Source organism: Lissotriton vulgaris, chromosome 1_1, assembly GCF_964263255.1.
Source record: "Lissotriton vulgaris chromosome 1_1, aLisVul1.2, whole genome shotgun sequence".
Classification (NCBI taxonomy): Eukaryota; Metazoa; Chordata; class Amphibia; order Caudata; family Salamandridae; genus Lissotriton; species Lissotriton vulgaris.
Window position 1 is genome coordinate 230,405,521 of NC_141685.1, and position 14,359 is coordinate 230,419,879.

General features: G+C 35.8%; 5 non-coding genes across 5 annotated transcripts; all 5 read left to right on the top strand.

The window, feature by feature from the left end:
* The first annotated feature begins 588 nt into the window (after positions 1–588).
* TRNAD-GUC (transfer RNA aspartic acid (anticodon GUC)) lies at positions 589–660 on the top strand. Its single transcript has one exon. It is a non-coding gene; the product is annotated as a tRNA-Asp (tRNA).
* Positions 661–1,982: 1,322 nt separating this feature from the next.
* TRNAD-GUC (transfer RNA aspartic acid (anticodon GUC)) lies at positions 1,983–2,054 on the top strand. Its single transcript has one exon. It is a non-coding gene; the product is annotated as a tRNA-Asp (tRNA).
* Positions 2,055–2,690: 636 nt separating this feature from the next.
* On the top strand, positions 2,691–2,762 carry TRNAD-GUC (transfer RNA aspartic acid (anticodon GUC)). Its single transcript has one exon. It is a non-coding gene; the product is annotated as a tRNA-Asp (tRNA).
* Positions 2,763–4,795: 2,033 nt separating this feature from the next.
* Positions 4,796–4,867, top strand: TRNAD-GUC (transfer RNA aspartic acid (anticodon GUC)). The gene has a single exon. It is a non-coding gene; the product is annotated as a tRNA-Asp (tRNA).
* Positions 4,868–12,668: 7,801 nt separating this feature from the next.
* Positions 12,669–12,740, top strand: TRNAD-GUC (transfer RNA aspartic acid (anticodon GUC)). The gene has a single exon. It is a non-coding gene; the product is annotated as a tRNA-Asp (tRNA).
* The last annotated feature ends 1,619 nt before the right edge of the window (positions 12,741–14,359 follow it).

The window sequence follows — 14,359 nt, forward strand, 5'->3', positions numbered from 1 at the left end:
ACATTGTAAAATATATCTGTCATTATCCTTGCCTATTCCGATTGAGAAAAAAGGTTGAATTCACTGATGGCCAAAATGCTTACTGATGTGTTAACTGAAATTCAGAATATGCTCTGAATATTTCAGCATGCACAGGCGTACCATCAAAACCAATTTACGTCTACAATCTGTTGGAAAATGAGATGAAGCAGTGGTGAATCCTAGGCTGCTGTTCCACTCGATTGGCACGATTTACAAGGAGAATGACTGCTTTTGGTTAGTAGTGACCCGTGGTGGCTAATAGTTTTAAGCTGTAAATGGTAAAGTGAGCTGATTATATATATATATATATATATATATATAAATATATATATTGATGAATAGAAAGATAGCTAGATAGAAAGATCGATAGATATTTATTTCAATGAATATAATTTCTTCCTAAAACTGATTGTTTTTGGCTAGGAATTTCTGTATTGTAATAATTTAGGAAAAAAGATTACTTGTCCTAACCAAAAGCAGCAATTCTGCCTATTACAATACTGAGAATTGATCGAGAGCATGCCTTAACCCCAGGGAGGTGAGCACTGTTTAACTGAAGCCAATAAGTCCTCGTTAGTATAGTGGTCAGTATCCCCGCCTGTCACGCGGGAGACCGGGGTTCAATTCCCCGACGGGGAGGCGATTCCTTTTATTCACACAATTAAATAAAATGATGTACTTTCTAACATTGTAAAATATATCTGTCATTATCCTTGCCTATTCCGAAAAAAGGTTGAATTCACTGATGGCCAAAATGCTTACTGATGTGTTAACTGAAATTCAGAATATGCTCTGAATATTTCAGCATGCACAGGCGTACCATCAAAACCAATTTACGTCTACAATCTGTTGGAAAATGAGATGAAGCAGTGGTGAATCCTAGGCTGCTGTTCCACTCGATTGGCACGATTTACAAGTAGAATGACTGCTTTTGGTTAGTAGTGACCCCTGGTGGCTAATAGTTATAAGCTGCAAATGGTAAAGTGAGCTGATTATATATATATACATATATAAATATATATATTGATGAATAGAAAGATAGCTAGATAGAAAGATCGATAGATATTTATTTCAATGAATATAATTTCTTCATAAAACTGATTGTTTTTGGCTAGGAATTTCTGTATTGTAATAATTTAGGAAAAAAGATTACTTGTCCTAACCAAAAGCAGCAATTCTGCCTATTACAATACTGAGAATTGATCGAGGGCATGCCTTAACCCCAGGGAGGTGAGCACTGTTTAACTGAAGCCAATAAGTCCTCGTTAGTATAGTGGTCAGTATCCCCGCCTGTCACGCCAGAGACCGGGGTTCAATTCCCCGACGGGGAGGCGATTCCTTTTATTCACACAATTAAATAAAATGATGTACTTTCTAACATTGTAAAATATATCTGTCATTATCCTTGCCTATTCCGATTGAGAAAAAAGGTTGAATTCACTGATGGCCAAAATGCTTACTGATGTGTTAACTGAAATTCAGAATATGATCTGAATATTTCAGCATGCACAGGCGTACCATCAAAACCAATTTACGTCTACAATCTGTTGGAAAATGAGATGAAGCAGTGGTGAATCCTAGGCTGCTGTTCCACTCGATTGGCACGATTTACAAGGAGAATGACTGCTTTTGGTTAGTAGTGACCCGTGGTGGCTAATAGTTTTAAGCTGTAAATGGTAAAGTGAGCTGATTATATATATATATATATATATATAAATATATATATTGATGAATAGAAAGATAGCTAGATAGAAAGATCGATAGATATTTATTTCAATGAATATAATTTCTTCCTAAAACTGATTGTTTTTGGCTAGGAATTTCTGTATTGTAATAATTTAGGAAAAAAGATTACTTGTCCTAACCAAAAGCAGCAATTCTGCCTATTACAATACTGAGAATTGATCGAGGGCATGCCTTAACCCCAGGGAGGTGAGCACTGTTTAACTGAAGCCAATAAGTCCTCGTTAGTATAGTGGTCAGTATCCCCGCCTGTCACGCGGGAGACCGGGGTTCAATTCCCCGACGGGGAGGCGATTCCTTTTATTCACACAATTAAATAAAATGATGTACTTTCTAACATTGTAAAATATATCTGTCATTATCCTTGCCTATTCCGATTGAGAAAAAAGGTTGAATTCACTGATGGCCAAAATGCTTACTGATGTGTTAACTGAAATTCAGAATATGCTCTGAATATTTCAGCATGCACAGGCGTACCATCAAAACCAATTTACGTCTACAATCTGTTGGAAAATGAGATGAAGCAGTGGTGAATCCTAGGCTGCTGTTCCACTCGATTGGCACGATTTACAAGGAGAATGACTGCTTTTGGTTAGTAGTGACCCGTGGTGGCTAATAGTTTTAAGCTGTAAATGGTAAAGTGAGCTGATTATATATATATATATATATATATATATATAAATATATATATTGATGAATAGAAAGATAGCTAGATAGAAAGATCGATAGATATTTATTTCAATGAATATAATTTCTTCCTAAAACTGATTGTTTTTGGCTAGGAATTTCTGTATTGTAATAATTTAGGAAAAAAGATTACTTGTCCTAACCAAAAGCAGCAATTCTGCCTATTACAATACTGAGAATTGATCGAGAGCATGCCTTAACCCCAGGGAGGTGAGCACTGTTTAACTGAAGCCAATAAGTCCTCGTTAGTATAGTGGTCAGTATCCCCGCCTGTCACGCGGGAGACCGGGGTTCAATTCCCCGACGGGGAGGCGATTCCTTTTATTCACACAATTAAATAAAATGATGTACTTTCTAACATTGTAAAATACATCTGTCATTATCCTTGCCTATTCCGATTGAGAAAAAAGGTTGAATTCACTGATGGCCAAAATGCTTACTGATGTGTTAACTGAAATTCAGAATATGATCTGAATATTTCAGCATGCACAGGCGTACCATCAAAACCAATTTACGTCTACAATCTGTTGGAAAATGAGATGAAGCAGTGGTGAATCCTAGGCTGCTGTTCCACTCGATTGGCACGATTTACAAGTATAATGACTGCTTTTGGTTAGTAGTGACCCCTGGTGGCTAATAGTTATAAGCTGCAAATGGTAAAGTGAGCTGATTATATATATATATATATATATAAATATATATATTGATGAATAGAAAGATAGCTAGATAGAAAGATCGATAGATATTTATTTCAATGAATATAATTTCTTCATAAAACTGATTGTTTTTGGCTAGGAATTTCTGTATTGTAATAATTTAGGAAAAAAGATTACTTGTCCTAACCAAAAGCAGCAATTCTGCCTATTACAATACTGAGAATTGATCGAGGGCATGCCTTAACCCCAGGGAGGTGAGCACTGTTTAACTGAAGCCAATAAGTCCTCGTTAGTATAGTGGTCAGTATCCCCGCCTGTCACGCCAGAGACCGGGGTTCAATTCCCCGACGGGGAGGCGATTCCTTTTATTCACACAATTAAATAAAATGATGTACTTTCTAACATTGTAAAATATATCTGTCATTATCCTTGCCTATTCCGATTGAGAAAAAAGGTTGAATTCACTGATGGCCAAAATGCTTACTGATGTGTTAACTGAAATTCAGAATATGCTCTGAATATTTCAGCATGCACAGGCGTACCATCAAAACCAATTTACGTCTACAATCTGTTGGAAAATGAGATGAAGCAGTGGTGAATCCTAGGCTGCTGTTCCACTCGATTGGCACGATTTACAAGGAGAATGACTGCTTTTGGTTAGTAGTGACCCGTGGTGGCTAATAGTTTTAAGCTGTAAATGGTAAAGTGAGCTGATTATATATATATATATATATATAAATATATATATTGATGAATAGAAAGATAGCTAGATAGAAAGATCGATAGATATTTATTTCAATGAATATAATTTCTTCCTAAAACTGATTGTTTTTGGCTAGGAATTTCTGTATTGTAATAATTTAGGAAAAAAGATTACTTGTCCTAACCAAAAGCAGCAATTCTGCCTATTACAATACTGAGAATTGATCGAGGGCATGCCTTAACCCCAGGGAGGTGAGCACTGTTTAACTGAAGCCAATAAGTCCTCGTTAGTATAGTGGTCAGTATCCCCGCCTGTCACGCGGAGACCGGGGTTCAATTCCCCGACGGGGAGGCGATTCCTTTTATTCACACAATTAAATAAAATGATGTACTTTCTAACATTGTAAAATATATCTGTCATTATCCTTGCCTATTCCGATTGAGAAAAAAGGTTGAATTCACTGATGGCCAAAATGCTTACTGATGTGTTAACTGAAATTCAGAATATGCGCTGAATATTTCAGCATGCACAGGCGTACCATCAAAACCAATTTACGTCTACAATCTGTTGGAAAATGAGATGAAGCAGTGGTGAATCCTAGGCTGCTGTTCCACTCGATTGGCACGATTTACAAGGAGAATGACTGCTTTTGGTTAGTAGTGACCCGTGGTGGCTAATAGTTTTAAGCTGTAAATGGTAAAGTGAGCTGATTATATATATATATATATATATATATATAAATATATATATTGATGAATAGAAAGATAGCTAGATAGAAAGATCGATAGATATTTATTTCAATGAATATAATTTCTTCCTAAAACTGATTGTTTTTGGCTAGGAATTTCTGTATTGTAATAATTTAGGAAAAAAGATTACTTGTCCTAACCAAAAGCAGCAATTCTGCCTATTACAATACTGAGAATTGATCGAGAGCATGCCTTAACCCCAGGGAGGTGAGCACTGTTTAACTGAAGCCAATAAGTCCTCGTTAGTATAGTGGTCAGTATCCCCGCCTGTCACGCGGGAGACCGGGGTTCAATTCCCCGACGGGGAGGCGATTCCTTTTATTCACACAATTAAATAAAATGATGTACTTTCTAACATTGTAAAATATATCTGTCATTATCCTTGCCTATTCCGATTGAGAAAAAAGGTTGAATTCACTGATGGCCAAAATGCTTACTGATGTGTTAACTGAAATTCAGAATATGCTCTGAATATTTCAGCATGCACAGGCGTACCATCAAAACCAATTTACGTCTACAATCTGTTGGAAAATGAGATGAAGCAGTGGTGAATCCTAGGCTGCTGTTCCACTCGATTGGCACGATTTACAAGTAGAATGACTGCTTTTGGTTAGTAGTGACCCCTGGTGGCTAATAGTTATAAGCTGCAAATGGTAAAGTGAGCTGATTATATATATATACATATATAAATATATATATTGATGAATAGAAAGATAGCTAGATAGAAAGATCGATAGATATTTATTTCAATGAATATAATTTCTTCATAAAACTGATTGTTTTTGGCTAGGAATTTCTGTATTGTAATAATTTAGGAAAAAAGATTACTTGTCCTAACCAAAAGCAGCAATTCTGCCTATTACAATACTGAGAATTGATCGAGGGCATGCCTTAACCCCAGGGAGGTGAGCACTGTTTAACTGAAGCCAATAAGTCCTTGTTAGTATAGTGGTCAGTATCCCCGCCTGTCACGCCAGAGACCGGGGTTCAATTCCCCGACGTGGAGGCGATTCCTTTTATTCACACAATTAAATAAAATGATGTACTTTCTAACATTGTAAAATATATCTGTCATTATCCTTGCCTATTCCGATTGAGAAAAAAGGTTGAATTCACTGATGGCCAAAATGCTTACTGATGTGTTAACTGAAATTCAGAATATGATCTGAATATTTCAGCATGCACAGGCGTACCATCAAAACCAATTTACGTCTACAATCTGTTGGAAAATGAGATGAAGCAGTCGTGAATCCTAGGATGCTGTTCCACTCGATTGGCACGATTTACAAGGAGAATGACTGCTTTTGGTTAGTAGTGACCCGTGGTGGCTAATAGTTTTAAGCTGTAAATGGTAAAGTGAGCTGATTATATATATATATATATATATATATATATATATATATATATATATATATATATATATATATATATATATATATATATATATATATAATATATATATTGATGAATAGAAAGATAGCTAGATAGCAAGATCGATAGATATTTATTTCAATTAATATAATTTCTTCCTAAAACTGATTGTTTTTGGCTAGGAATTTCTGTATTGTAATAATTTAGGAAAAAAGATTACTTGTCCTAACCAAAAGCAGCAATTCTGCCTATTACAATACTGAGAATTGATCGAGGGCATGCCTTAACCCCAGGGAGGTGAGCACTGTTTAACTTAAGCCAATAAGTCCTCGTTAGTATAGTGGTCAATATCCCCGCCTGTCACGCCAGAGACCGGGGTTCAGTTCCCCGACGGGGAGGCGATTCCTTTTATTCACACAATTAAATAAAATGATGTACTTTCTAACATTGTAAAATATATCTGTCATTATCCTTGCCTATTCCGATTGAGAAAAAAGGTTGAATTCACTGATGGCCAAAATGCTTACTGATGTGTTAACTGAAATTCAGAATATGATCTGAATATTTCAGCATGCACAGGCGTACCATCAAAACCAATTTACGTCTACAATCTGTTGGAAAATGAGATGAAGCAGTCGTGAATCCTAGGCTGCTGTTCCACTCGATTGGCACGATTTACAAGGAGAATGAGTGCTTTTGGTTAGTAGTGACCCGTGGTGGCTAATAGTTATAAGCTGCAAATGGTAAAGTGAGCTGATTATATATATATATATATATATATATATATATATATATATATATATATATATATATATATATATTGATGAATAGAAAGATAGCTAGATAGACAGATCGATAGATATTTATTTCAATGAAATAATTTCTTCATAAAACTGATTGTTTTTGGCTAGGAATTTCTGTATTGTAATAATTTAGGAAAAAAGATTAGTTGTCCTAACCAAAAGCAGCAATTCTGCCTATTACAATACTGAGAATTGATCGAGGGCATGCCTTAACCCCAGGAAGGTGAGCACTGTTTAACTGAAGCCAATAAGTCCTCGTTAGTATAGTGGTCAGTATCCCCGCCTGTCACGCCAGAGACCGGGGTTCAATTCCCCGACGGGGAGGCGATTCCTTTTATTCACACAATTAAATAAAATGATGTACTTTCTAACATTGTAAAATACATCTGTCATTATCCTTGCCTATTCCGATTGAGAAAAAAGGTTGAATTCACTGATGGCCAAAATGCTTACTGATGTGTTAACTGAAATTCAGAATATGATCTGAATATTTCAGCATGCACAGGCGTACCATCAAAACCAATTTACGTCTACAATCTGTTGGAAAATGAGATGAAGCAGTGGTGAATCCTAGGCTGCTGTTCCACTCGATTGGCACGATTTACAAGTAGAATGACTGCTTTTGGTTAGTAGTGACCCCTGGTGGCTAATAGTTATAAGCTGCAAATGGTAAAGTGAGCTGATTATATATATATATATATATAAATATATATATTGATGAATAGAAAGATAGCTAGATAGAAAGATCGATAGATATTTATTTCAATGAATATAATTTATTCATAAAACTGATTGTTTTTGGCTAGGAATTTCTGTATTGTAATAATTTAGGAAAAAAGATTACTTGTCCTAACCAAAAGCAGCAATTCTGCCTATTACAATACTGAGAATTGATCGAGGGCATGCCTTAACCCCAGGGAGGTGAGCACTGTTTAACTGAAGCCAATAAGTCCTCGTTAGTATAGTGGTCAGTATCCCCGCCTGTCACGCCAGAGACTGGGGTTCAATTCCCCGACGGGGACGCGATTCCTTTTATTCACACAATTAAATAAAATGATGTACTTTCTAACATTGTAAAATATATCTGTCATTATCCTTGCCTATTCCGATTGAGAAAAAAGGTTGAATTCACTGATGGCCAAAATGCTTACTGATGTGTTAACTGAAATTCAGAATATGCTCTGAATATTTCAGCATGCACAGGCGTACCATCAAAACCAATTTACGTCTACAATCTGTTGGAAAATGAGATGAAGCAGTGGTGAATCCTAGGCTGCTGTTCCACTCGATTGGCACGATTTACAAGGAGAATGACTGCTTTTGGTTAGTAGTGACCCGTGGTGGCTAATAGTTTTAAGCTGTAAATGGTAAAGTGAGCTGATTATATATATATATATATATATAAATATATATATTGATGAATAGAAAGATAGCTAGATAGAAAGATCGATAGATATTTATTTCAATGAATATAATTTCTTCCTAAAACTGATTGTTTTTGGCTAGGAATTTCTGTATTGTAATAATTTAGGAAAAAAGATTACTTGTCCTAACCAAAAGCAGCAATTCTGCCTATTACAATACTGAGAATTGATCGAGGGCATGCCTTAACCCCAGGGAGGTGAGCACTGTTTAACTGAAGCCAATAAGTCCTCGTTAGTATAGTGGTCAGTATCCCCGCCTGTCACGCGGGATACCGGGGTTCAATTCCCCGACGGGGAGGCGATTCCTTTTATTCACACAATTAAATAAAATGATGTACTTTCTAACATTGTAAAATATATCTGTCATTATCCTTGCCTATTCCGATTGAGAAAAAAGGTTGAATTCACTGATGGCCAAAATGCTTACTGATGTGTTAACTGAAATTCAGAATATGCTCTGAATATTTCAGCATGCACAGGCGTACCATCAAAACCAATTTACGTCTACAATCTGTTGGAAAATGAGATGAAGCAGTGGTGAATCCTAGGCTGCTGTTCCACTCGATTGGCACGATTTACAAGTAGAATGACTGCTTTTGGTTAGTAGTGACCCCTGGTGGCTAATAGTTATAAGCTGCAAATGGTAAAGTGAGCTGATTATATATATATACATATATAAATATATATATTGATGAATAGAAAGATAGCTAGATAGAAAGATCGATAGATATTTATTTCAATGAATATAATTTCTTCATAAAACTGATTGTTTTTGGCTAGGAATTTCTGTATTGTAATAATTTAGGAAAAAAGATTACTTGTCCTAACCAAAAGCAGCAATTCTGCCTATTACAATACTGAGAATTGATCGAGGGCATGCCTTAACCCCAGGGAGGTGAGCACTGTTTAACTGAAGCCAATAAGTCCTTGTTAGTATAGTGGTCAGTATCCCTGCCTGTCACGCCAGAGACCCGGGTTCAATTCCCCGACGGGGAGGCGATTCCTTTTATTCACACAATTAAATAAAATGATGTACTTTCTAACATTGTAAAATATATCTGTCATTATCCTTGCCTATTCCGATTGAGAAAAAAGGTTGAATTCACTGATGGCCAAAATGCTTACTGATGTGTTAACTGAAATTCAGAATATGATCTGAATATTTCAGCATGCACAGGCGTACCATCAAAACCAATTTACGTCTACAATCTGTTGGAAAATGAGATGAAGCAGTGGTGAATCCTAGGCTGCTGTTCCACTCGATTGGCACGATTTACAAGTAGAATGACTGCTTTTGGTTAGTAGTGACCCCTGGTGGCTAATAGTTATAAGCTGCAAATGGTAAAGTGAGCTGATTATATATATATACATATATAAATATATATATTGATGAATAGAAAGATAGCTAGATAGAAAGATCGATAGATATTTATTTCAATGAATATAATTTCTTCATAAAACTGATTGTTTTTGGCTAGGAATTTCTGTATTGTAATAATTTAGGAAAAAAGATTACTTGTCCTAACCAAAAGCAGCAATTCTGCCTATTACAATACTGAGAATTGATCGAGGGCATGCCTTAACCCCAGGGAGGTGAGCACTGTTTAACTGAAGCCAATAAGTCCTTGTTAGTATAGTGGTCAGTATCCCCGCCTGTCACGCCAGAGACCGGGGTTCAATTCCCCGACGGGGAGGCGATTCCTTTTATTCACACAATTAAATAAAATGATGTACTTTCTAACATTGTAAAATATATCTGTCATTATCCTTGCCTATTCCGATTGAGAAAAAAGGTTGAATTCACTGATGGCCAAAATGCTTACTGATGTGTTAACTGAAATTCAGAATATGATCTGAATATTTCAGCATGCACAGGCGTACCATCAAAACCAATTTACGTCTACAATCTGTTGGAAAATGAGATGAAGCAGTCGTGAATCCTAGGATGCTGTTCCACTCGATTGGCACGATTTACAAGGAGAATGACTGCTTTTGGTTAGTAGTGACCCGTGGTGGCTAATAGTTTTAAGCTGTAAATGGTAAAGTGAGCTGATTATATATATATATATATATATATATATATATATATATATATATATATATATATATATATATATATATATATATATATATATAAATATATATATTGATGAATAGAAAGATAGCTAGATAGCAAGATCGATAGATATTTATTTCAATTAATATAATTTCTTCCTAAAACTGATTGTTTTTGGCTAGGAATTTCTGTATTGTAATAATTTAGGAAAAAAGATTACTTGTCCTAACCAAAAGCAGCAATTCTGCCTATTACAATACTGAGAATTGATCGAGGGCATGCCTTAACCCCAGGGAGGTGAGCACTGTTTAACTTAAGCCAATAAGTCCTCGTTAGTATAGTGGTCAATATCCCCGCCTGTCACGCCAGAGACCGGGGTTCAGTTCCCCGACGGGGAGGCGATTCCTTTTATTCACACAATTAAATAAAATGATGTACTTTCTAACATTGTAAAATATATCTGTCATTATCCTTGCCTATTCCGATTGAGAAAAAAGGTTGAATTCACTGATGGCCAAAATGCTTACTGATGTGTTAACTGAAATTCAGAATATGATCTGAATATTTCAGCATGCACAGGCGTACCATCAAAACCAATTTACGTCTACAATCTGTTGGAAAATGAGATGAAGCAGTCGTGAATCCTAGGCTGCTGTTCCACTCGATTGGCACGATTTACAAGGAGAATGAGTGCTTTTGGTTAGTAGTGACCCGTGGTGGCTAATAGTTATAAGCTGCAAATGGTAAAGTGAGCTGATTATATATATATATATATATATATATATATATATATATATATATATATATATATATATATATATATTGATGAATAGAAAGATAGCTAGATAGACAGATCGATAGATATTTATTTCAATGAAATAATTTCTTCATAAAACTGATTGTTTTTGGCTAGGAATTTCTGTATTGTAATAATTTAGGAAAAAAGATTAGTTGTCCTAACCAAAAGCAGCAATTCTGCCTATTACAATACTGAGAATTGATCGAGGGCATGCCTTAACCCCAGGAAGGTGAGCACTGTTTAACTGAAGCCAATAAGTCCTCGTTAGTATAGTGGTCAGTATCCCCGCCTGTCACGCCAGAGACCGGGGTTCAATTCCCCGACGGGGAGGCGATTCCTTTTATTCACACAATTAAATAAAATGATGTACTTTCTAACATTGTAAAATACATCTGTCATTATCCTTGCCTATTCCGATTGAGAAAAAAGGTTGAATTCACTGATGGCCAAAATGCTTACTGATGTGTTAACTGAAATTCAGAATATGATCTGAATATTTCAGCATGCACAGGCGTACCATCAAAACCAATTTACGTCTACAATCTGTTGGAAAATGAGATGAAGCAGTGGTGAATCCTAGGCTGCTGTTCCACTCGATTGGCACGATTTACAAGCAGAATGACTGCTTTTGGTTAGTAGTGACCCCTGGTGGCTAATAGTTATAAGCTGCAAATGGTAAAGTGAGCTGATTATATATATATATATATATAAATATATATATTGATGAATAGAAAGATAGCTAGATAGAAAGATCGATAGATATTTATTTCAATGAATATAATTTCTTCATAAAACTGATTGTTTTTGGCTAGGAATTTCTGTATTGTAATAATTTAGGAAAAAAGATTACTTGTCCTAACCAAAAGCAGCAATTCTGCCTATTACAATACTGAGAATTGATCGAGGGCATGCCTTAACCCCAGGGAGGTGAGCACTGTTTAACTGAAGCCAATAAGTCCTCGTTAGTATAGTGGTCAGTATCCCCGCCTGTCACGCCAGAGACCGGGGTTCAATTCCCCGACGGGGAGGCGATTCCTTTTATTCACACAATTAAATAAAATGATGTACTTTCTAACATTGTAAAATATATCTGTCATTATCCTTGCCTATTCCGATTGAGAAAAAAGGTTGAATTCACTGATGGCCAAAATGCTTACTGATGTGTTAACTGAAATTCAGAATATGCTCTGAATATTTCAGCATGCACAGGCGTACCATCAAAACCAATTTACGTCTACAATCTGTTGGAAAATGAGATGAAGCAGTGGTGAATCCTAGGCTGCTGTTCCACTCGATTGGCACGATTTACAAGGAGAATGACTGCTTTTGGTTAGTAGTGACCCGTGGTGGCTAATAGTTTTAAGCTGTAAATGGTAAAGTGAGCTGATTATATATATATATATATATATAAATATATATATTGATGAATAGAAAGATAGCTAGATAGAAAGATCGATAGATATTTATTTCAATGAATATAATTTCTTCCTAAAACTGATTGTTTTTGGCTAGGAATTTCTGTATTGTAATAATTTAGGAAAAAAGATTACTTGTCCTAACCAAAAGCAGCAATTCTGCCTATTACAATACTGAGAATTGATCGAGGGCATGCCTTAACCCCAGGGAGGTGAGCACTGTTTAACTGAAGCCAATAAGTCCTCGTTAGTATAGTGGTCAGTATCCCCGCCTGTCACGCGGGAGACCGGGGTTCAATTCCCCGACGGGGAGGCGATTCCTTTTATTCACACAATTAAATAAAATGATGTACTTTCTAACATTGTAAAATATATCTGTCATTATCCTTGCCTATTCCGATTGAGAAAAAAGGTTGAATTCACTGATGGCCAAAATGCTTACTGATGTGTTAACTGAAATTCAGAATATGCTCTGAATATTTCAGCATGCACAGGCGTACCATCAAAACCAATTTACGTCTACAATCTGTTGGAAAATGAGATGAAGCAGTGGTGAATCCTAGGCTGCTGTTCCACTCGATTGGCACGATTTACAAGTAGAATGACTGCTTTTGGTTAGTAGTGACCCCTGGTGGCTAATAGTTATAAGCTGCAAATGGTAAAGTGAGCTGATTATATATATATACATATATAAATAAATATATTGATGAATAGAAAGATAGCTAGATAGAAAGATCGATAGATATTTATTTCAATGAATATAATTTCTTCATAAAACTGATTGTTTTTGGCTAGGAATTTCTGTATTGTAATAATTTAGGAAAAAAGATTACTTGTCCTAACCAAAAGCAGCAATTCTGCCTATTACAATACTGAGAATTGATCGAGGGCATGCCTTAACCCCAGGGAGGTGAGCACTGTTTAACTGAAGCCAATAAGTCCTTGTTAGTATAGTGGTCAGTATCCCCGCCTGTCACGCCAGAGACCCGGGTTCAATTCCCCGACGGGGAGGCGATTCCTTTTATTCACACAATTAAATAAAATGATGTACTTTCTAACATTGTAAAATATATCTGTCATTATCCTTGCCTATTCCGATTGAGAAAAAAGGTTGAATTCACTGATGGCCAAAATGCTTACTGATGTGTTAACTGAAATTCAGAATATGATCTGAATATTTCAGCATGCACAGGCGTACCATCAAAACCAATTTACGTCTACAATCTGTTGGAAAATGAGATGAAGCAGTCGTGAATCCTAGGCTGCTGTTCCACTCGATTGGCACGATTTACAAGGAGAATGACTGCTTTTGGTTAGTAGTGACCCGTGGTGGCTAATAGTTTTAAGCTGTAAATGGTAAAGTGAGCTGATTATATATATATATATATATATATATATATATATATATATATATATATATATATATATATATATATATAAATATATATATTGATGAATAGAAAGATAGCTAGATAGCAAGATCGATAGATATTTATTTCAATGAATATAATTTCTTCCTAAAACTGATTGTTTTTGGCTAGGAATTTCTGTATTGTAATAATTTAGGAAAAAAGATTACTTGTCCTAACCAAAAGCAGCAATTCTGCCTATTACAATACTGAGAATTGATCGAGGGCATGCCTTAACCCCAGGGAGGTGAGCACTGTTTAACTTAAGCCAATAAGTCCTCGTTAGTATAGTGGTCAATATCCCCGCCTGTCACGCCAGAGACCGGGGTTCAATTCCCCGACGGGGAGGCGATTCCTTTTATTCACACAATTAAATAAAATGATGTACTTTCTAACATTGTAAAATATATCTGTCATTATCCTTGCCTATTCCGATTGAGAAAAAAGGTTGAATTCACTGATGGCCAAAATGCTTACTGATGTGTTAACTGAAATTCAGAATATGATCTGAATATTTCAGCAT